The sequence below is a fragment of the Nymphalis io genome, chromosome 9 (genome assembly GCF_905147045.1).
Source record: "Nymphalis io chromosome 9, ilAglIoxx1.1, whole genome shotgun sequence".
Classification (NCBI taxonomy): Eukaryota; Metazoa; Arthropoda; class Insecta; order Lepidoptera; family Nymphalidae; genus Nymphalis; species Nymphalis io.
In genome coordinates, this window is record NC_065896.1 from 5315690 (window position 1) to 5340374 (window position 24685).

The following is a 24685-nucleotide window of genomic DNA, read 5'->3' on the forward strand; positions in this document are numbered from 1 at the left end:
TTTTGCTAGCCCAAGTCTTATCCATTTTTTGTATATATACAAAGTTACCTCTTTCTTATATTAGTGACAAAAACTTAAAATTAAACCAAATCGAATGGAATGAACTTTTTCACTTTATTCGAATAGATTGTTACGTGCGTTTTTCCGTTGTCGTTTTATGTGTCTATAATATCAGCGACGTAAGAACTCACTTCATTCTCACCCGTGAAATGTTGACCACCGACTATTTTGATGCGTGTATTCTTGAAATGCTATAATTATTGTGATTAATGTCGCGTATCACTTTCTGACGTTCCACGACCGATGTCTGCGGAAGTTTCGAGTTTGCTCTTACAGTTCTAGTTGACATTCCATAGAGCTACTCTTTAAGAAAAAATAAGAAACTCATCGCATGGATACAAGCATCAAAACATATCACACGACTCTCGGGTTCGATGCTTGAGTAAATTCTTATAGAAAATACAGAACATGATTTTTTTATTGAAATATGCAGTCACTATTCTTAATGTAATTCAAATTATACTATAATAATAAAATTTAAATGTTTTATAAATATTACATTTTTATCATTCAAGCTATTTACGTGAATTGGCAGATTGTATAAACATTAAATTAACTGACTATTATAAATACAATTTATAAAAGAATGTCTTTACAAAAATAATCTGTATGTAAAATATATATAAAATAAAGCTTTCATTTTTACTCTTTGTGTAAAAAACAGTATTAAAATAGTTGTTTTGTTTTCCAATAATTTGTTTTTACTCAAATAAATAATTCATTAATAAATAGAATTTTATACATTAAGCCGAGATGGCCCAGTGGTTAGAACGCGTGAATCTTATCCGATGATCGTGGGTTCAAGCCCGGGCAAGCACCACTGTATTTTCATGTGCTTAATTTGTGATTATAATTCATCTCGTGCTTAACGGTGAAGGAAAACATCGTGAGGAAACCAGCATGTGTCTAATTTCATTGAAATTCTGCCACATGTGTATTCTACCAACCCGCATTGGAGCAGCGTGGTGGAATAAGCTCCACAACCTTCTCCTCAAAAGGGAGAGGAGGCCTTAGACCAGCAGTGGGACATTAACAGGCTGTTACTGTTATACATTAAAAAAGCGCGTGAATCTAGCATATATAATAAAAATAAATAAAATTTGGGAGATAAATTATTACTATTTTTGTCATGAAAATATACAAATATCATCGCTAAATATAAAATGGTAAAATCTTTTAAAATTTTATAATAAATTCTTTTTATCATGCAAGCCACGAACACTTTGGAATTAACTAAAACTTTGAAATGCATCAATGTCAGTTAATTGTCAAAGTTATATGAAACTGGAAGCTTCGGATGCAGAACTCGCTACCTATTCCTGGAAGGAATAACAAATGAGACATCTAAGTTCGACTCGAGTTTTAATAATAAAGTTGTTTCTAGTATTAATTTAGTAGCAATATAATTACAGTACAGTACAGTAACAGCCTGTGAATGTCCCACTGCTGGCTAAATCCTCCTCTCCCTTTTCGAGGAGAAGGTTTAGAGCTTATTCCACCACGCTGCTCCAATGTGGGTTGGTAGAAAACACATGTGACATAATTTCAATGAATTTAAACACATGCAGGTTTTCTCACGATGTTTTCCTTCACCTTCAAGCACGAGATGAATTATAATCACAAATTAATTACATTAAGAACTTAATTCATATTTTGAGTAGCTCCTCACAATTCGTCTCTAGATTTATGTATATATTTTTATGAATGTTTTAGTAGGTATATATTTTCTTGTTTATCAACCAATTCTGATGGTTATTATTACTTTGCAGTCAGTATAGCTACTCGTAAATACTCGTGTGTTGTCAAAAATATACAATCACTGTACCTGACCTTTGAATTTTTTAAGGAGAAAGTCTACCGCGCTGATTCAGGTTTGTACATTAAAACTCAGTAGGATTTTAGGATATGATCCGGCGATCGCCAGTATAAAATCCACGTGTTCTATCCACTGAGCTATCGCAGCTCTTACAATGATACGTCTTACCAAATTTTACGTAAGTAAACACATATGATCCGAATATCATGTTAATCCTCAGGGGAGACCTTCACGGAAGGTAGACAAATAACATCAAATTTCTTTTCATTGTATTTCGACCCTTAAGCTCATTGTAATAGAACTTTCTATATAGCTGTGTTTACGGTGAATATTTCGGCGAAATTGTATGAACGCCGTGATATATGTTACCGTTGGGTCTCTAAGGGATTCGCGCTCAGTTCTACGCATTTTGAAAACAAAAATAAAACCTATTTCCTTTAACCGTAAACATACTGTGCACACACATAAATATGGACGCTACCCGCCCGACTGCACATGTGTACGACAATAGGATTAATGATTTATCCCGAGCTTTTGTTTTCAAATATAATAAACTCTGCGTTGTTTTGTTGTCTTATATATATATTTATATACATTTTTAATATCTTCTAATCAAAACTTTTAGTACAAACACAAAAATCAGACTGATCAGTCTGGTGGAAGTCTATACAGTAATATGGTTATCATTAATTCAAAATCTATGAAAGGATAAATCGTAATATTCAAACAATTTCGTATATTATCATACTAATATTATAAATACGAAAGGAAACTCTGTTTGTTACGCTATCACGGCTAAACCACTGAACCGAATTAAATGAAATATGAAGTAATCTTGAACCCCGAGGAAGGGCCTAACACCTGAGCATAGTTTATTTATAATTTTAACAACCACTAAGGAAATACAATTTAATCATCTTTGACGAAAACATGATGATATGTGTTCGTCGTGTATTGATTAAACATTCTCATCTCCCTTTGGAGATGCTCTAGCAATGATTGGTAGCCAGAGTAATTGCAGAGACAAGGGACATAATACTATAGATCCTATAGTTGACGACGCATTAACAATGCAATAACTCTTACAAACATACCCAACGTCTCTAGTCAGAGATGACGTCAAACCAGCAGGTAACTCGTTTGCTTATATACGTCATAGTGAAATTGTAAGCGATTAGGTTAGGTTAATGTAATTTTAATTTAACTGAAATTGTCCCGTCATTTTAAAAGCAATATGTACCTTTTAAAAGCAATATGTACCTTTCATAATCAATTTTAGAAACCCTACTTGCATGTCGTGAATTGAAGTAAGTTTTTAAGATAATATTTCTGTTATTTTTTAAACTGTTTTTAAAAATGATCTATCTATACGAGTACAGATAATATAATAACAATATATAATATTACAAAGAGAAAAGATTTGTTTTTTTTTTGTTTGTTTTTTTTTTCTACATAAAGCTAAATTTTCAGCGAGTAAGATTAAGAGAAGCTATTTTCATTTAAAAAAATATATAAGATCTCTACGTACATTGAAATAATTTAACCCAAGGTATCAATTTTCCTCCTATAAAAGTCATTATCGGCGTAAAAAAGATAATTGTTCAATCCGGAAAAAGGTGGGTCGAGCCGCTAGTTAAATATAAATAGATAAATGCTTTGAAAATTTTTATTCTAGGCATTTTAGGGATCTATAGATCTCTCATAGCCAGTTTTGGTAAATATATTTCCAAAGTGTACCGGAAAAGCACTTGGGCCTAAAAAGTGAACGTCATTCTACTAGCTTAATATTTTTAAGATTTTATATCAATAACATTTGTTTTCAGTTTTATTTTTTTAGAATTGGACAGGATTTTTTTTAGAGGCGGACGAGCATATGGGCATTATGGTAAGTGGTCACCAAACGCCCATAGACATTGGCATTGTAAGAAATGTTAACCATCGCTTACATCAACAATGCGCCACCAACCTTGGGACTAAGATGTTACGTCCCTTGTGCCTATAATTACACTGGCTCACTCACCCTTCAAACCGGAACACAACAACATCAAGTACTACTGTTTTGCGGTAGAATATCTGATGAGTAGATGGTACCTGGTACCCAGACGAGTTTACACAAAGCCCTACCATCAGTAAATTAACTGATTAAGCCTTTCGTTTGATTCTCAATACGGCACGGCTCAAACTGCACAAAGCCCTACCACTAGATAAATTATTCAGAGTCAGAAGAGAACGCCATTTGGCATTATGTATAATAATTTCATGATAATCGATTGGGGGATAACCAAGAAAGCGTAACAAGCAAACTCTCTTCCCTATTGATAATGGTAGTTGACTGCCTCGTTGGTCTAGTGCCTTGAAATAAGGCCGCAGACCCGGAAGTCCTGGGTTCAATTCCCAGGTCGGGCCAATAAAAAGTTATTGGGTTTTTCTGTCAGAAAATTCTCAGTAGCAGCCCGGAGTCTGGAAGTTGGAAGTGTGAACACTCCCGTGCCTCGGAAAGCACGTAAATCCGTTGGTCCTGCGCCTGAACTCTTTCCGGTCGTATCGGATTGCCGTCCCATCGGATTATGAGAGTTAAGGAATAGAGAGTGCACCTGTGTTTGCGCACACACTTGTGCACTATATTATCTCCTGCGTAGTTGTCTAATCTCTCTTGAGATTGACCGCCGTGGCCGAAATCGGTCTGGAGGACATTATTTATTATTATTATTAGTAAGGATAACCTAATTAAAAAAAACATATAAGATGTTTGTTTTATTAACAGCCTTGTCACTTTTCTCATACAAAATGCGACATATTCAGAAAGCAAACAACCCACTTTAAGTACAAAGACGTGTTACCGCTAAGGAACGAACTGAAATATCATCTAAATCTGTCAGTTATGTGAAATAAAACTCTAACATCAACAAAAATGTATTTTTTGTATTACTTGTTAATTTTTGTATTAGATTTATTGAAATTACTTATATAAAAAGTATCTCTGATACTTGGTGGCGGTGCTATTTGCACACTCGTTTAAGTAGGTACTTGAGGTACCTCCGCTAAAAGTATTTAGTTTTGTTCTGTTCCGGTTTGAAGGGCGAGTGAGCCTGTGTAAATAAAGGCACCAGGGACATCATATATTAGTTCCCAGGGTTGATGGCGCAATGATAAGGAATGGTTAATATTCTTTACACAGTCAATGTCTATGAACAGTCCGCCTATATATTCCAAAAAGATGGCCAGTGGTTAGAACAAGAGAATCTTAACCGAATATTGCTGGTTCAAAACCATTGCATTTTCATGTACTTAACTGATAACTATAATTCATTTCATGCTACGCGGTTAAGAAAAACATCGTAAATAAACCTGAAAAGACCCGCGTCGAAGGAAAATCTGCCACATATGTATCCATTAAATCGCATCGGAGCGGCGTGATGGAATAAGCTTTAAGCAATTTACTCAAAAACAGAGCCCAGCAATGCGACATTTACTTTACTTTTTACTTTACTTACATACCGAGTAAATATTACTTATCATAAAGTGTCGATACATAGTCAAGTATATTTTCAAGTTGTTTTACGTTTTGTCATGTACACACATGTAAGTCGATATGTAAATATGTAACAAATAAGGATAAGAACTAGATGTTTATTAAAATGAAGCAAATTCTGCTGCGGTGCGAGTAATTTCTAAATACAATTTGAGTATCAAAACAATATTTATGTTATGATATATATAATTGTTTTCAATTAACATATCTACATAGATATGTTGATGTATATGTATATTATATGTTGATGTATATGTATATTAGTGGAAAATAATCTTCTCGGTATTTCGGAGTTTACATTCCGAAATGTAGCTTTACATTTAATTCAATACCGTAAAAGGAGGATGCAAAAGTGCATTTATTGCCCTCCTTGAATAAATAATAAACGACTTAATGATTTCTAATGATATAAGGCTAACCTGAGATCAGAATTGTCTTACAACCGCGTAATCTCCTTTGTGTTTATAAGTCTCTATATCTGCAATATGGACATAAATACAAAAATCACTGCAAAATTCAAGCCGTAATAAATAATCCTCTACTCTATAGTTTAGCGTTTTTGCATTGACGTCTATGAACCATCCGACTTATTTCCGCCGCTTCTACCCAAGCGTACATTGACGTTTCTCAAAGCCTAACTAGGTTAATCCTGGACACTAAATTTTACTGTGATTCCCGACATTTATCAACTTATAAAAGTGTCTGTATGCCGAGAATTTGTAATGTTCCCAGGCGATAATTTCAGCAAAACATTTTCAAAGTTCACAAGTCAAGTAATTTATAAAACTTTGATAAAAATATTTCTAAAAAAATCGATACTCTAAAAATACATATAGTATAAGAAATCCTTTCACTGACTAGGACTACATATATATATATAGCACTATATATATATATATATATATATATATATATATAGACTACTATATGCTTAGTCTTGGAACGACTGATCAGATTTTTACGAATTAGAAGAAAGTCGAGAGAACCATTTCGATTAAAACAGCAATCGAATAAAGTGAGCATTTAATCCAGCCAACGTGTTGAGGAGGATCTATGATACCATACAATGGACATATGCGTCAAACTCCCCCTATGTATAACCCCTCGTTTTCGACGTCGACAGTGAAAACAATCCCCTGTAAAAATATTTAGAACAACACTGAGTTTTTGGAGTGCTATTTCTCATATTCATATCAATTTTGTACGTGGTCCCGATAAATGGATTCGAATAACGCGTAGTGACGTAACGAAACCCTATTCATTTTAATTTGTTACCTACGTTGATATTAATAACAGATTACTATAAATATATACATCAATGCCCTCACGTAACATACACACATTAAAGGCTATTTACGAGGCTTACGCAATAATTAATTTTATGATAATTTTATTTATGACGTAGTGATGAAAAATGCATCATATTTCTCGTAGGTTTATTTATAGTATTATTTCATATAGGATTAGGTTTTCAATACCTACTATTAATTTGTATCCTAATCTAATATATTTCTAAGGATTAACCAGAGAAGGACATGTTCTGAGTCATAAAAACCACTTTAAGGGATTACAAAACATTATTTTTTAAATATTATTAAATTTATTATATTAGAATAAGTAATTGAACAAACATCATGAAATGTGACTCAATTTTATACTGTTTAAAGAAATATCTAATCTAAATTTATCTCTATAAACAAATACTAATAAAAGAATCACTTTCTATTGTAAACATATTCCCATTGAGAATTTCATAACGCAAAGCAAATATTTTCGTTATAATCTGGGGAATATTGAATAATGTATTTGGGGAATATTGAATAATTTATTTGTACACGTTGAAGGAAAATGCTTCCATTTTTCTAACGTCTCACTTCAGTACAATGGAAAAATGGAAACTTGTCAAATCAAATTATTGAAGTAACAGACAATTTACAAAGATTTAAGGGGCTTATCAGAAAATTTATTATATTGTATAAATACAGCCCTCGTCTACACAAATCAATATCGGGAACGTGATTTTAATAAAAAAAAGATGCCTACAGCGCCAAACCTATCAATCTCTATGCTACAAGATAAATTCGTGAAATATGAGCTCGCGAAAAATGATGCTGTGATTAAAATTTCTTACTTTTTTCTTTCATTCGTGCTTCATTACTCGTAAGATTGATTTTTACTTCCGTGCTTTTGAAGGTTGTTTTTTATATGTTCAACCAACTGACAAATGCTAATTTTATACCGTCAAAGTTTAACATAAATAACGTATTTTTTTAAACATACGTTCAATGCGAACGCTTCTTTAAATTAAATTAAACGTCTATTCTTATTAAGGCTAAGACGAAATTCCCCTAAAACTTAAGTGATGTTTCTCATGAGTTTAATTCGAATTCCGTACCTCTAATGAAATTCCAACAAGCTGTGAAACCTCCTGCTCACGGACGGAGCATCATTAATAGCTTCCCGGGACGTTGGATGGATAATCCTCATGCCTCGGTGCATAATCGGATTCTGTGTATTCCGTGTGGTTCTTCCTACTTCAGCATTAAAACGTTTTGTGATATGCGAAGTGTAACACTTTCATTTTTCTCTCTTGTTTATCACTATAACTTGGCATTTTAATCAATACGTTTAATCAATATATTAATAATCATGGAGTAAGTATCCGTTGATTTTCATGCAGGATAAATAATAAATTTAATTGTATTTAAATAGCATGTAAATTGGTGGAAAAAATAACCTTCTCCTTAAACGGAAAGGAGATCTTAGAACAGCAGTGGGACATTTACAGGCAGTTTCCTTTACTTAAATGAATCTTGTACAAAATAATCCTCGGCTTAGGTGATAACAGCTGGTATTGTTCAGAGACACGTACAGTTAACGATTACTGTCGACGTAAACGACCTTCGTTCACGACCGGCTGTCGATAACGTTTGGAAAACCAGGAACTATTGGGGAAAACCATACCGCAATCATTATTTCTCCGTTTTGAAAATATTTCTAGGAAATTATCAAGGACTAGACGTGTGCCCGATGGGATTTCCCACTGGTTACATCTAGGGAACCAACCGAATATTATCGAATTTTAAAAGACCTGCTGTAGCGACGTTCTATTTTTTTCGGCAGTTCCGTAGTATAATAAAGTCCAAAAAATCATGGGAATTCGACATTTCTAACTTCGAAAACGACGAACTTTCAAATGAATTTATATCTTCTATTAACCGCTTAGAAATGGAATTTCCGAAAATTTTGATAACACTTTTTATTTATAAAGAAGGTTCAAAAATGGTTACATATGTTCAGTTACGTTACATAAATAACTCCTATTAAAATTTTAATGCTCCTGGATTTAGGCTGTACATATGTCATAGTTTCAAATTTTTATTAAGTAAATTAACTTGAAAGACATGTTTATCATCGTACATTACATAAGAAATAAGTCACTCAAGTAACGTATGCAATATCATACAGATGAATAAAACCACGATAGATTTGTAATATGCAACTATTCTGACATCCATAAAACAGAAGATATGTTCTCCAACCAACTCGTAAAATAGATTTATTGCATCGAATCGTATGATATGTTGATATTATTTATTGCATCAATATAAACAATGACGTAAAACCATATATTGCTCTGTACTCTCCATATCTCTATATACTTCGTTGGTCTAGTGGCGAGACATAAGGCCCAGGACTAGAGGACCTGAGTTCAAGCCTCAAAGCCCGCAAGGTCGAAGATGGAAGGTGAAAAATTCTCACTAGCTGTAAACTCCCGTGCCTCGGAAAGCACGTAAAGCTGTTGGTCCTGCGCCTGAACTATTTCTGGTCGTGGCAGATTGCCGTCCCATCGGATTATGAGAGTTAGGGAATAGAGTGTGCCTCTATGTTTGCGCACACACTTGTGCACTAGCATAAGTCCTGTGCAGTTGACACTATAGTGTCCCTTGAGATAAGCCGCAGTCGAAAGAGAATCATATTATAATCACATATATATTGTAAGTTTATAGCTGTCTCTTGTCAGTATATGTTCTTTATGAATTTTGTAAAACTTTTCTATAACACGCACAATTTTAATCATTTTTGTATATAATGGTATTTGGTATAAAATAATTAAATTCTTGTAATAGATAAATTTAATTGTTTTATATTTCACGTTTAGGGCAAGTTTTTCTGTTATTTTCATAATCCGATTTTACCCGTCAATCATAACCGTTAATGTTACACTCGAATACAATATATAAATGGAATATTGTTGATCTGCAGAAACACAACTATTACTTTTACAGTAGAGTACTTATTCCTACTGACACAACACGGGTTTTATAGTCCATTTCTTTGCGAAAAATCTATACTTGTTTTATAGACTAGTTACTCCTTCCGAAGTCAAACGTGTCAGGATTTGATACACTTCCTTTTATATAAATATAAAACAATAGTATCGAGCCATGCATCCGTCTGCACGTATTGTGCTAGTTCATCTTACAGCACGCCCGACGTCTTTTTTATTTAAAAGCTTTATTTAACTTCACTTGTTACTTATGTGTAAATAAAATCTTAAAACTGAATAATCATCAAATCAATTGCGAATCATTTCGTTGCTGGTGTATTTATCGTAATATTATAAATTTTTATACGCACATAAATTAAATAAAAACTTGCTATCCACAGTTTTCTCTAAATTAAGATGATATACTTTATTATTTATTTTTTTAAATAGTAAAAAAATAGTAAAAATTAATACGTATTAACTTAGTAGTTTTCAAGAAAAATGCATTGGTATTTTTTGTAGATATTTTGGAAATTTCCATGCAAAGATCTTTAGAATCTAACATGTAAAGTTTCCGTATATCGGTTATTGTTTTGGCATATTTCGCATGGAAAATGCAAGGACCAAAAATGTTCTCTCCGATTTTTGCTTTATAAGCAGGAGCTTATTGTAAGATTTGGCGCCCGAGCACAGCAAAAAACTTAACGTGTTATTTTGTAATTAATTGTGATTAATCACTATCCTTCACCTATAAACACAACTTAAGCATAAAAAAACCCGCAATCATATTTTAAAATTCGCGTTATAAAATCTGAGCCATCTCAGTTCTTAATTTTCTGACAAAATATTGTTAACATTGTCAGTATAATAATAGACTAGACTTGAAGTCGTCAGGTTTAGCAATTACATAACTCGGAACGCGTGTACAGCCGTTGGTCCTGCGACTGAAATATTTCCAGTCGTGTCGAATTTGCACACACACTTGGGCGCTATGTCCTACATAGTTGGTTATTCTCCCTTGAGAATGGCAGCCGTGGCCGAAATCAGGACATTATCGTGATTTATTTTCTTTTTATTTGGGAACAATAAAAAATTACGTATAATGTGGATATTATTGGATGATTTCAATATTAATCACCATAATATATCCATATTTATATAATAATATATTTCTGCCATAACGCAAAAATGTGTTGATACGAGTATATACGTTTCACAGTAGTACGTTATATTGCATCGCATGCAGGTAGCGTCGCGATGAAATATGTAAGGCAAGAGTCTTGAAACGTAGCTCGCTCGTAAATATTAAAAATACTCCCATATTGCCATTTCAATACGCCGCTTCTATAAAAATATATACTTCGAACATCAAATAGGAATTGTAGCATTGACTGCCTAGTCTATTGGTCTAGTGGCTAGAAATATATACCGCAGATCTCGAAGTTCTTGGTTTAAATCCCGGGCTTGTAATTGGGTCGGGCTAACATTCGTATACAAATATAATACATAACAAAAAAAAATAACGACATGTTATAAAATTATTGATATTTAATAATTTACAAGTTATAATCATTTATTTTACCCTCAAACCGTCATTAGAGCGGCGTGATGGAATCAGCTCTAACCTCTCAAGATAAGTATTTCACATAAAAGTGACATATTTACAATTTATACTTGGATAGTCGGTTTCAGAACAAGCGAGACAAAGCAAATCTATTAAGATATGAAAACGTATTTTATAAAGTATATTCTTTTGAACGGTTATTGTATGGATTTTTGTTACAATTTGTATAATAATAAAGGTAAGCCCTTATAAAGACGCTGCATAGATGAAACAGCGTCGTTATACGAATACAAGGATGAATCAACCCCTTGTTTCCCATCCTTCTACCACCCTCAGTCGAGTCATCAAATAGTGACAATTGATTGTCTTTATGTATTGCATGTATGTATGGGTGTGTACGTAACGTAACGTACATAAGTGCATATGTATGTAAGCATGTAAGTGTGCGTAGGTTTGTAAAAGTTTACTTATCTCGCGTATCATTTAAAAGAAAATGTCATGGAATAAAATTTATTACAACGCTTAATGGCTAGCACTTTATTATTTACATTTGTTTAAGACTTACAAATGCGTTTCTTATACAATTATTTCTCTGTTACACACTGGTGATAGGGCTTTGTGCAAGCTCATCTGGGTAGGTACCCACTCATCAGATATTCTACCGCAAAACAGCAGTACTGGATATTGTTGTGTTCAACACAAGCACAAGGGATATAAAATTTTAGTTCCCAAGTTTGCAGGCGTATTGCCTATGTAAGCGATGGTCGACATTTCTTGCAATGCCAATGTCTAAGGGCATTGGTGACCACTTACTATCGGGTGGCCCATATGCTCGGTCCGCCTTCCCATTCTATAAAAAAAGCACTACTCTGTGTACACTTTCCTTTACAATCTGATTGAGTTAATATTTGTAAAGTTGTTGTTGACACCTGCGTAAAGGTATCTGGAATATCAACGTACAATAGGTAGTATGCGAGTTGAATTGAATAATTGTGAAGTATGTATAAGACACAAAATATTAAAAAATTAGATTAATATTTAAATATTTTCAAGATCATTAAACGAGATGTTAATAGGGGGTAGTATGGGCAGATCCAATTGGAAAAGAACAATTTCTCTATTAATAATATATAAAGAAATGCTATATAATGAGAAAAAACAATATATAAATAAGTCGATAGGCAGACATTTCCATATTATTTAGAATATATATGTTATTACTACATTAATAACAATTACCACAATGATATATAGAATTTTACAAAACAATGTAATTGCTGAACTGTCATATTCCCGCCTTATGTTTTGTTACGCGTAGTCTCTATCTACCACACACGCTACATGTATTGTACATGAGAATTTCGCCAACATCTAACACCACTGACATACTTAATAAGGTCAAAAAGTTTATGAATCTACGAAGCACCCAAAGTAGTAAAAAGTAACAGCCTGTAAATGTCCCAGTGCTGGGCTAAGGCCTCCTCTCCCTATTTGAGAAGGTTTGGAGCTTATTTCACCACGCTGCTCCAATGCGGGTTGGTGGAATACACGTGTGGCAGAATTTCGATGAAATTAGACACATGCAGGTTTCCTCACGATGTTTTCCTTCACTGAAAAGCACGAGATGAATTATAAACAGAAATTAAGCACATGAAAATTCAGAGGTGCTTGCCCGGGTTTGAACCCACGTTCATCGGTTAAGATTCACGCGTTCTTACCACTGGGCCATCTCGACATCTTTCTTCGAAGCACCTAAAACACCTATTATTATAAGTGGTGTTCAGTAACAGTAACAGCCTGTGAATGTCCCACTGCTAGGCTAAAACCTCCTCTCCCTTTTTGAAGAGCAATTATAGAGCTTATTCCACCACGCTGCTCCAATGCGGGTTCGTGGATTACACATGTGGCAGAATTTTAGTGAAATTAGACACATGCAGATTTCCTCACGATGTTTACCTTCACCGTATAGCACGAGATGAATTATAATCACAAATTGAGCACATGAAAATTCAGTGGTGCTTGCTCAGGTTCGAACCCACGATCATCGGTTAAGATTCACGCGTTCTTACCACTGGGCCATCTCGGCCGGCTACAAGTGGTGTACAAAATAGCAAACTGTGCAAAGAAATATGAATGACATGTGAAATAAAAATAAACAATGATAAATTAACGTAAAAAATGATGACAACACGGGACGCTCGGCACATATAAAATGGAATTAAAATAAATAAACAGAGTTTCCATAAAAATAAATATATTTTCTCGATATATATTATATAACAACGGAGTTTAGAAGCCACACACACACACACACAAGATTGAGCAGCGGCGGAGACGGGGCATGACGGCATATGAGAGCGTCAAGTCGTTTGCCGTCACAAGTCGGTCTTAATCACGCCAATAGATGTTCCACGTGAAAAGAAAATAAATAATGGGAAGAAATGGTTGTTTGAAAAAAAAATACAACTCAAAATTGTTTTAAAATAAATGTTTATATCGCTGTTAATGTTTATAAGTTTAACGTCAATAGCTTGCTAATATTCTACTTTTAAGCAAAATGGACTATGCTATTTCTTTGAGGAGACGAATCATTCATTATGTAAAGCATTTTATGTTTGAATGAAAATGAAAACCTAGGACGATTTACGTTAGTGGAATGTGTATATAATGTGTGTGTGTGTGTGTGTGTGTGTGTGTCTGTGTGTGTGTGAGTGAAAACACGCTTTACCAACGGATTTTTTTTTCTTTGAAATAGATTAGGGAAGTCAAAGCGGAAAACTTTTGACAGGATTCAGAAGGCAAAGTAAAGGACGTAATAATCCTTCGTTTTCTTTATTTTCTCATTAAGGAATAGTTATTCTTCTAAGCTATTCTTGTTTGCTTTCAAGTGCCATTAAGCAAATTCATTAGTAATGGATTTTTATATTAGCCTTTTCAAATAAGAATATACGTGTATACAGTGCCTTTATAATTTATATCATCATACATATTCCTTTTTTAATCAAGAAACAAATAAAAAATAGTTAAATGTAAAAATTATAAAAAAATTCTAACATTGGTAAACTAGTCATTATCCGAAAATGTCACGTTCGATTTTGAAATTCGAATTACTGTCATATTAAAAAAAAACTCGTACGTTTAAAAACTAGTTGTTTATTTCGCTGTATGTTTTTACTTCGGTGTTTTGCAAGTGAACATGAAAATATTTTTGAGTATGAGTTCCATCAAAGCACCAATGTCGCATAGACGGCACACAATATCAATAACGTGTACCGATGTTTCGCAGTGAACGCACGTAGCCACGTTTATGTTTCATATCTTCCGTTCTGAAAAATTTTAACTTGTATCGTAATAATACATTAAATCGCTTCATTTAAGTCATATTAGTTATTCTGTCTAACGATTACCGTCGTTACCAGAAAAATTAAAAAAAATATATGTTAACGTATACAATCTACAGCATTCTCATATATACATTTATTCTTTGTTTTAAAAACATATTAAACAAATAAGAAGTAATAGAAATAAATATACAAATTGCTCGCTGAATATATAATTGTTACCTTTTTTCTAAAACTATCTATTACAAGATTTTTTATTTACATCGGAATATTGAGTAAACCAATATTAAGGCAACCTCGGTTTATTTTTACAGAATGATTTTTTTTCACGATAATAAAACGTAACGTAATAGATATGCGCAAATCACAATGCATTTATTATCACCTAATAAATCAATGGGGGACGAGACGTGCTGAACCGACTTGTGGCACTTTTCTCCACAAACACAGGATACACAAGAACACAGGATTGTGAGGTTTGCGCGGGGTATATTCATCGGTAACGCCCAATCGAATAAGGTCAACGACGACCTCTTCAACAATGCGACTTGTCGACCCGTCGAAAACGTCTTTATCTTAAAATTAATTATGACAAATTGAAAGCCGCCCCATAAATGATTCGTCTCAAGCCACTACCTCTATAATGGTACATCCATGTCTTGTCTTCCTTAAATATGAGCGCTATGGTCTTAAAGGTCTTCCTTAAATATGGAAATCATTCAGGAAGAGATCATCATGATCACGTGCCAATACATTACCCATTAATTTGGGTTAATTTAGAAAAATAAAGAAGCTCGCTGAAAAACAACATCTACGCAAAGTTTGTTTTAGTTTGTTAAAAAGTAAGACATTAGGGGATTTAAAATTAGTTTGTCAATAGTAATGAGATCTGGAGATAAATCAAATGGAAAGAAGCTAAAATTGGGAACCGTAACCGTACCGTAACAGCCTGTGAATGTCCCACTGCTGGGCTAAAGGCCTCCTCTCCTCTTTTTTGAGGAGAAGGTTTGGAGCTTATTCCACCATGCTGCTCCAATGCGGGTTGGTAGAATTCACATGTGGCAGAATTTCAGTGAAATTAGACACATGCAGGTTTCCTCACGATGTTTTCCTTCACCGTAAAGCACGAGATGAATTATAATCACAAATTAAGCACATGAAAATTCAGTGGTGCTTGCCCGGGTTTGAACCCACGATCATCGGTTAAGATTCACGCGTTCTTACCACAGGGCCATCTCGTCATCTCATTCATCGTCTCATCATTGGGAACAATATTTCACAATTAACTATGAAACAATAGACTCGTCAAATGCTCCAGTACTTCCCCTCCGTAACGCTGATCCAGAAACTCATTTAAGCCTACTGACCGTCTTAGAAATATATACTTATTATACAGCTTGAACTGTAAATTCTCCATCATCTACCATACTCAATTTTTAATTTAGATAAAAACACCACTAAAGTATTCATCAATTCCTACAAGACAAGTCTAGTAGAGGCTTCTATTACCTTTCATTAAAATGGCAAAGTGCATCGACAATAATGCCAATTACCGACGATATCAGCATAGTCGATGAATAAATGAATAATCTTAGACGTTAAAAAACTCATAGCAATTTCTCACAAAACTTGATGGAAATAAACTTTACAGATAAATGTTCTGAGGGGTGATAAGTTAAATAACAATGCTCTGTCTTCTTCCTTTGAATGTCAAATCAATAATGGCAGAAGTGAAACATCAGTATTTATCTGATCTCCCGCTGAACAATATTTATAAATATAACCGAAATTGTCTTAGAAATTATATTATTCCCAATAAAACATGACCGAAGATAATATCATCATATATCGTACGTAAACATTTCAGAGATAATGTTCGGTGAATTTATATATATAGACTTTTGCATTAACGACATCAGTCAACAGGTCGTTTATAATTTGTTAAAAACGATCAAATGCAATACTGAACACAAGTTATGTTATACACATTGTTCGTAATGAAGGCTCGCTCGAGAGTCGTAGATGCTCGGAGGGCACTAGAGCGAAGACTCTTGACAATACCTCTCATCACTACAATTGCCTTTGTCTACGAGAGTCCACTACGATCATTAGAATTGAGGTTGATTGTATATCAAGTAGTCATTAATAATTTTCAATAATTAATTAAATATTTCAATTGTTTAAAAATAAAATATATCTAATTTAAATCTTCATATTTTGTGAGCATTTACATACATAATACATAAAATACTGAAAGATTGATAATTTAATAGATAATTAATAATATAATGAAAGAATGACATAGGTACCTTATAACTTCGTCCATAAATTTAATAAGAGCCTTTCAATATTTTCAAAGATTAAAGGCATTACTTATAAACCTTTCTTAACGGCTGTTCAGTTAAAGACCAATGTCGCTCTTTCTGTCATTATTGATTTGACATTCGAAAGAAAAAGACAAGAACATTATAATTATATATATAAATTACTCATATAAATTACTAATCACCAGTTCCCATTATGTAAATAATGTATGTATTTCATTGCATAATTAACTAAAATATATCCAAAATCTATATTTAAATTACTTTCTATCCTAAGGTACTAACGGGGATCCATCGTTACACAACAGAACTTCGACTAATTGCTGATTTATACCACACATTCATATCCTCATATTGCACATGCAATAAGTTACGAAATTGCAAAATCTTCCCGAAGTTCGCTTAGGAAGCGTACACATCAAGGGTCCTACGCCTCGAGAACTTTACAGACAAGCCGCTCGAGTGACTTCGATACCACTCAATTCCTCGTAGCAATCGCCTTTGTCTATTACATAAGAAGCATAAAATATATTTCGAATATAATACATGGATCCTTTATTGTTAAACTTTCTTTGTTCGATTACAACTACTGTGGGACAATACGTTTTTTACAATTTATATTAAGGCTTAATATTCGTGATGAGTAACATAATTAAGGAGATGTATTTGATTATTTATTTCTAAATTCGAATTGTTTACCAGATCATTGTTTATTTGTTTGTTATACTTTTAAGCTTAACTACTCAATCGATCATCATAAAATTTTGCATTACATAAAAAGACATAGGGTAACTAACACCTGACCCCCCCCCCCTTCCTTCACATGCAAGCGGCTTCACTTCATGAGCAAAAACTTGTAATCAATAAACACTAATTAATTTAAAAAAAAAATAACTAGTTACTCTTGAGATTTACTTTTTTGTGAATAGCTGTGCGCGCTTGTAGGTTACGATTATACGTCTATTTCATACAGTTTGTCATATCGTTTCATGTTTATGGTTACTTCTCAGCTCCTCAGAGTCGAAACATGAAGTTATCCCAATACACGAGCTATCTAACGCGAATGAATTATTCAAATCGTCTGGTAGTGCTTGAGACGAATGTCTTTAAGCATACAAATTCTTAAGCTTCATATATTATATGTCTGAAAGATAGAAAAACCTGATGATTACTACGTGTTCCTGACCGATTACAGTCACGACCAAGGCCGAATACAATGGAGAATGGCTAACAGATTTTTTTTATTGTACTTTCCACGTGCTGTCAGTACATTTGGTGTATATTTCTTTCAGTTTAGAGTTTGGTAGTGTGATGTGTCTGTATGTTTTTATTACCAATGCATCACAATTAAAAGGACCTTGCTGCTTGGTAGTAGAGTATTTGATAAGTGGGTTGTACCTACCCAAACGGGTTTGCACAAATACCTACTAACAAGTAGACGAGAGATATCATAGCCTATATAATGAACAATGTGACTGACGAGTGCATGGCATAACGACCTCTCAGCCAATATACAAACCAACGTCCAACGTAACCAATGCCAATACATCTTGCGGTAAGCCTCACACCAACATTAATTCTACCAAACATATTTAATGTAGCTTAGCAATGGGATATTAATAGGTTTTGTTGGAATAACATCATAACATCTTAGTTCTCAAGGTTAGTGGGAGCATTGAATATGTCAGGAATGGTTAATATTTCTTAGTGCCATTGCTTATGGACAAACACTTGTGGAAACACATGAAAGTTTCCTCACGATGTTTTCCTTTATCGCCGAACACCTATCTGTTATCCGTTTTGTAGTACAACATCCACGTCATAGTAATATTCGTAAGTATGTAATGAAATCAAAAAAACTTGTTTTAATCCAAACTGCAATGCGAATACTATAAAAATACACTGTTTATATGTACAATGTTATCAAAACTATTTTATGTAGCGATACATGCAACGATGCGTTTTTTAATAACGTGTGCATTAAACATTATTCGTTTAAAAAATCTATATAAAATGTATGTATGCTTGTCCTCTACGCGTTAAAACAACCAATTGATTGTGATGAAACTTTTGGTAAGTTATTCTGCCATTTCTCCTCAGTAACTCGATACTCTAAGCCTTTGATTTCAGAAGACAGCCATCATCCTGCGATAGAAGCGCGAATGTCTTTGAAACACAAGGAAATCCTACGGTGCTTATCTCAAAAAATACGATTATTTCGCGCTGTAGATTACGATGTTATCAATAATAAGTTAAGCGAAATTGATTGGTTCATTCTGCTAAATGATTTGGATATAAAAGCAGTCAATGTTTTCTATAATACGATTGATCATATCATCTGTGACTACGTTCCTGAAAAACTAAATGTTTTAACTAAATTAACAATTTACGATATCCCTGTTGGTATTCAAAATCTCTTATTAAAATTTTAGTTTTTTATTAAAACTTTAGTTAAGGAAAAATTTAAATTTCACAAAAAATGGAAAATTTATGGTAGAATAAGTGATTACATTTAGTATTTTAAGAGATAGACAGAAAATATTTATAATTGTTATAATTATTTCATATTTAATTCTGAAAATAGAATTTTACTCCATAAAACCTTTTTTAAAGGTCCACCTTTGTGAAATTAAAAAAAACATCCAATGAATTTCGTGATACAATGTTTCTCGGGGGTAAATCGGCATCTAGTGGGGAACAAATCGGTTCGTTGTTTAATGAATATTTTAGACTCAAAATCAGGACGGGACTAATCTCTTATTAAGCTACTCTTAAGTCAACTTATGATTCAATATCTATTTCTTCGATTGAAATTAATCCCCAAATAGTTTAAATATATCTTAAAAAATTGGATGTTAGAAAAGGTGCTGGCCCTGATTATTATCCCCCTTATTTTCTTAAGATGTGTAATGACGCCCTTGCTTTTCCGATTTCTCTACTTTTTTCAAAATCTCTTCACTTAGGTGTGATAGAATAGGTAAGAATTTTCACTTCAAATCCACTCTGTTTGCTATACAATGCCTATGTCCGATCCATTCTCGAATATGCCTCAACCGTTTGGAATCCTATGTATAAAAAATATATAGAATCGAAAGAATACAAAATAAATTTCTTAAACATCTTTTACTAAAAAATGATGATTCTCACGCTAATCCTCAAAATCTCAATATCTTAACGTTAAAAGAACGTCGTATAAAAAAAGATGAACTCTTTCTATTTATATTGTTTAATAACTATATTGAATTTTCTTTCTTAGTAATATATTCATTAAATGTCCTCGCATGCAAACACGAAATAAATTTTTGTTCGATGTTCCTAAATCTAATCTTAGTACGTACGCAACAGCTTCCTTTACAGATCATGCATATACCATAAAAATAATTTCAAAGATCTTGATTTATTTTTTCACCTTGAATAGAATTTGTATATTTATTATTTTTTACAAAATTATTTATTAATTTGGTCATACTCCGTAAAATTTTAAATAATATTTAATTTTTATTTGTTATTGTTATGCTATGTATTTTTGATTTAATTATTTGTGTAGACTTGTTGGTATATGATTTTTTTTACTGTGATAAATATTTTTGTTTGTCATAACTGTTTGTCTTAAAGAATGTCTCTAAGATTAAATAAATAAATTACAAGCGTTTCGCCCATGGTTTCGCCCGCGTCATAATTTAATAAAAACCAATTTCTACAGATCTTCTTTCTATTTTTTAATATAACAGGGTTAAGTTTTATGGACAGTGGTGAGTAATTACCATTGGGTGGTATATTTGCCAGTCCTCCTATCTAATATAAAAATTAGATTTTGTAATTAGGAAATACATTTTTAATACGACTGAAATGTCTGACGATTGAGTCTATTCAATTGATCCTGCTTTTCATAAAATAAAACTAATACATCAAAAACATTTTTGGAAATAAAGCTAATATTACTGTAAACATTAAATTCCATTAGAGCTTAAATGCTACTCGCTTAGAGTGAAGCAATTCAGGAAAGATGCATATGAAAAAAAATAATTAAAATATGAAAAGTTCATTTCCAATCGGGGCATTAGGCAAATAACAGGAAAGTAGCGACACGGTAAACGTTGAAACGTTTAACGAATACAGTGAAAATGGAGGGAGCATTTAGCAAATTGGAAAAGGAAACTTTCAGAGCAAAGAGGAGGCAAGGGTTTTTCACCATTACTACTCGTTAGCGACCTCCTTTTACGAAATTTCAAACGTCCATTAACGAGACCGTGCTTTATTTACTTTGTTGAAAAAACCCACGTTATTAATTTGTTATATCATAACCAAAAACCACTTTAATTAAAACTTTAATTAACACTTAAATTTTCAAGATAATTATTTCTATCAAAACTTATACTATCAATTCGCCCCGACACTTAAAACTACATTCTTGCATAGGCCGAGATATTATTTAATTAAAGATAAAAAAACAGATATTGTCGAACTATACAATTCGTGTGAAAAACCAATCCCCGTTCGATGTCTGTGCAATACCATAGTTTTCTTACCGCTCGTAAATTTTTTGTTAATTTTAAAGCTTTTATTTTACTTTATCTGTTAGTACGTGTGGGTCGCCTTTCAATTGAATTTCAAAGCAATTCTGCACAACCCATAAAGCTGATTGTGTACACACTCTTAATGCCTGTGAGTCTATAAGTTCTACTAAATTTTATTCGTTATAGTACATTGGTTAAATAAGCTTGTTTTCACACATACAATTATTAGCATTGCAAAAACAACATACAACGATTTGCCCCAACGGTAAAAATTTAAACGTTATATTATTTCGTAATTTTCATGACGGTACAGCTAATAATTGTGATTTTCCTTAAACTTGCGCAAATTCCATTATGTGTAGAGCTTTTAATGGATTATCATAATATTAATATGTATGTTAAATATGCTATACTAGTTATATAAATGCTGAATGAAATGAAATGAAATGAAAAGTAACTCTGACTCTGTTACGCTTACACGACGAAACCGATTTTTATAAAGGAAGGACAAAGGCTACTACAGGATATTTTTTTATATACCTAAAACCAGTCCAATCCCCAACACGCGAACAAGCCGTGGGCGGAAACTAATACTTTATAAAACAGCATTTATTTCACTTAACTTATGAATGCAATTATAACTTAGCCGACATCTTTGACAGTTACGCTATAAGAGAATTTCAACAAATAAATACAAAACAAGTGGAGATCGGACGGAACAATTCCTGGCTTTGTGCCAGAGTTCGTAGGTTTTAATGGCAATATTTAATGCCGCCCGATTTATTGGAGTTTTCGTTCAAATTATATTCGCTATAACTGACGATTTTTGCGTTTATTACTTTAAATGTTTACATTTTATTCTTAGTTATTGTTATTCGTGATCTATATCGTGGTGGTACTTTTCTATTCAGTTATGGAATACGCGAATAGCTAGTACGGCTGACTTCGTTCAGTCGTGAGTTATTACCTTTATTAACTAGATGATGAAATGATTTGTGTAAGTAATCTAATTTTTGTCTATTTTCCCATCCTTCTATTTTACCCGCTAATGAGATTTTTTGGATTAGCTGAAGTATTGGGTAGGAGGATTTCGGTGATTATAACAAAACCACGACGTTAAATGTAGTGTTTTTGACGTAATGTTTGAGTGGGACATCTTATTAATTTTGTTTACGTGTGACAAAGATGCCAAACATGATTATATTATATCACTTAGTTCAAAACGAATTTGTCAATGTTACGAATCTAATGAATGACAATCGCGTTACCTTCGTGTCCTGATATTATTCCTTTGTGCTTCTATTGTAGTTATTCTACTCTCATTATAACTATTGTGTTTTCTTTCGATTAATTTTGTATGTGAGGGAGACTGTCACAGAACCGACACGTTCATCCCCGATTATACGAGTACGTGCCTTTACCGGTCTTACCCCTAGAGAGCTCTTTATAAAACAGTAGGCGCTGAGGGAATACACTTCACGTAACGCCGGAGGCATTTGTGATTCTGAATTGTTATTAATGATATAACAACTATCAATAACATTGAGAACAAGAGATTTTTAAATAATTATAATAGTATAGTAATAGTCTCGGAAACAGTTGCTCTTTGAAGCGATCGAAATCGTTATGATCAACGATCAAACCTCGACGGAATACGAAACTTTTTTTCCAAACTTTTGCTACCGGATACTTAAGTCAAACCAATTATTTATAAAGTAGCCTATATATTCGCAAAGTATATATTACTATATTATAATAATATCAAAACCCAGCAAACATTGTAAATACTAATTGTACAGCCTATGTATATACTAATTGTCACGGCGACCGTTCCGCCGTTATACAATTTGTTGCGCCACCTAGTGGCGAGTTACAAACAAAGTAGATAGTATTAAAACCTTCATGAAAAAAAAATACGTATTATATAATAACCAATCTCAAGCAGATATACCAACATATTTTTTGTACATTGGTCAGAAGACAGATTTGTTTCAATAAAAAGTATATGAAAATCTAAACAGACCTTATATTCGTCTCTAAAAAAAAGCTTAACTCCAGCGGTTAAGAAGTTAAGTAAGGCTATTACAGTCCCGTCCTAACATTTCACTTGTACATATAAAAAGAAGCTGACGTGGTAAAAGAGGGGCTTAAAGTCTGTATAGAAGACAGGATTATGTACTGGATGTGGCAGTATATAAGTACAGTATATAAAATAAGTATTTTTAATACTAAATCATAAGACACACATATACACATAAATAAATGTAAATTATTTATTTCTTGCAAAGAACATTGACATTATGTATTTCATTTAGATGTATAATTGCAACAAATATCTGCTTTTTTTATAGAATAGGTAGGCGGACGAGCATATGGGCCACCATGATAGGTAAGTAGTCACCAACGCCCATATACATTGGCACTGTAAGAGATGTTAACCATCGCTTACATCGCCAATGCACCACCAACCTTGGGAACTAAAATGTTATGTCCTTTGTGCCTGTAATTACACTGGCTCACTCCTCCTTCAAACCGGAACACAACAATACCAACTGTTTTGCGGTAGTATATCTAATGATGTGTGGGTGGTAGCTACCCAGACGAACTTCCACAAAGCCCTACAAACAGTATCTGTATACACAGATTTCGGCTTCGCGTTATGTATGCAGACGAATACCGAACATCCACTTATCATATTCGGCTATTCGGCTGATTACTGAATAACAATGATTTCTTTTGAAAACAAGATACTTTTATTTTAATAAAAAAATATATATCTCCTGTTTGTATACCATTATAAAATAAACTAAAATAATATGAATGTGGTCTTGTCATAAATAAACCAAAGATAAAAAAAACTATCACCGCTACTGAACAAAGTCGCGAATAATCCTGAAACTCCAGTTTTGCTATTCGGTCTGATTTCTCATTGCAAATTCGGCGGTCGGCTTTATGCAAATAAATTATTCATTGCACTACAATATTATTTTTATCAATTTTTTAAGGATTTCCAGCAACAAGTTTTTTATAATCGCTTTAAATCGCTTCTTTATAATCGCTATAAAATTTAATGTAACAAACACTATATAACTAACTATATCCTCACATTCAAGCACTGTATGTTTGAGTTCATCTTAAGAGCTCATGTGAGGGAATATATCATTATGCATCACAAAGTATAGTATAAAATATTCCTAGAGATAAAGAGCACGCTTCATCAATATTAATGTGGACAAAGTAAGGGCTCGAACTAGGTTACTG

At 33.1% G+C, this 24685-nt stretch overlaps 1 protein-coding gene across 2 annotated transcripts in view; it reads right to left on the reverse strand.

Annotated features, from left to right (window-relative positions):
• The window catches only part of LOC126770803 (uncharacterized), a 73499-nt gene that overhangs the window by 37622 nt on the left and 11192 nt on the right, over positions 1-24685 (reverse strand). The gene's annotated exons all lie outside the window — the stretch shown is intronic.